This window comes from Solanum tuberosum, unplaced genomic scaffold, assembly GCF_000226075.1.
Source record: "Solanum tuberosum cultivar DM 1-3 516 R44 unplaced genomic scaffold, SolTub_3.0 scf01164, whole genome shotgun sequence".
NCBI lineage: Eukaryota > Viridiplantae > Streptophyta > Magnoliopsida > Solanales > Solanaceae > Solanum > Solanum tuberosum.
Genome location: NW_006240129.1, coordinates 16,124 through 17,596, shown reverse-complemented (window position 1 = coordinate 17,596; position 1,473 = coordinate 16,124).

The window sequence follows — 1,473 nt, the reverse complement described above, 5'->3', positions numbered from 1 at the left end:
GGTTTGTGTATTCATCAAAGAGGGAGAATGAAATGCTTTTGTTGCAGACAAGAGGAACTTCGGAAAAGTAAGAGATATGTCGTACTTTCGATCCTCAGGTGGTTCAAGCTTGCTTGGAGAAAAGGAAGAGTTTCCTAACTATTACGGTAAGAAGCTTCTAAGATGTTATCGTTGTGGTGAAGTAGGGCACATAAAAAGATATTGCCGAGCCAAGGAGAGTAATATGGCTCAAAACGTTGCTGAAGAAGAAGAAGAGTGGAAAAAGTGTTTAGCAGCTGAGGCTCGAGCAATAGATGCGATGGTTTCCATCAACCTTGAAAAAGACTGGATCGAGGATTTAGAATATAATGTAGTCGATCACGTGGAGAAGCAAGAAACTGATGTTGTCAGCATGAAGCAAGAAATTTTTGAGGATGCTCCCAATGGTGATAAGGTAGCTGCTATTGAAGTAATCAAAGAAGATGATCCTGAAAAGGAAATATCTAAAACTACATGTGCTAGTGGCGACCTCTACAAAGAAAGCATTGATGGAGATGTATTAGAAGCGGAAGTATCTTGTCAATCATTTGAAACTACAGTTCCGCTCATGATACAAGGGCCATATGGTAGCCATGAAGGGGGCTACTTTAGAGGAGGCGGGCGCTTTCAAGGTTTCAACACTCAAAGTCAAATGATTCTTTGTTTAAGGTTTAATAAGAAAGTTAAAGAAATTGGGGATTCGTTCCATGTTAGGCATGACTGGTAGGCGTGGTAGTTTTGGCACAAGAGGATGCTACGAAGATGAAGCATGCATGAGGTATGGTGAAGAAGTACTAGTGGGAGCCATAGTGTACAAGCACGGTTCACAAACATAAGTGTGGCATGATGCGCAACAAAGCCATGGACCAAGCTAACAGAGAGGAGGCAAGGAATTTCATGGTTTTGAAATTCAAGGTCAAACATTTGTTGTCTTAGTAGTAACGGAAAGGAAATTAGGAACCATTTCATTGAGGCATGGCTGGTATGGGTGATAGTGTTAGCACAAGAGCATGGTCTGATGATGTAGCATGCACGAGGTGTGGTGAAGCACAAGTGGGAGCCATAGTGCACAAGCAAGGCTCACCACATAAGTATGGCATGGTTCTACACAAAATCAAGGAAGATGCGTGAGGCTTTAGAATGCTTGGTAGTGCACTTAGTTGTTCGGGAATTACTAGAACTATTGGTGGGTTGATTGATCCATATCATTTACAAAGGAGAGATTACTCCAGCAAAAGAGGTTAAGCATAGCTAAATGCCACACATGCATCTAACACTTGAAACTTCTTGATTCATACTTTGTCTAAGTGTAGCGCCTATCATTGGGGATTATTGGCTAAGTGCTGCACTAGATGCTAGTACGACAGTAGGTCGGTGATAGCTAGATCCAGTATCAACACCAATACTCTAAAATGAAATAGAGGATCAAACATGAAATTAGGCATACAAGACTAT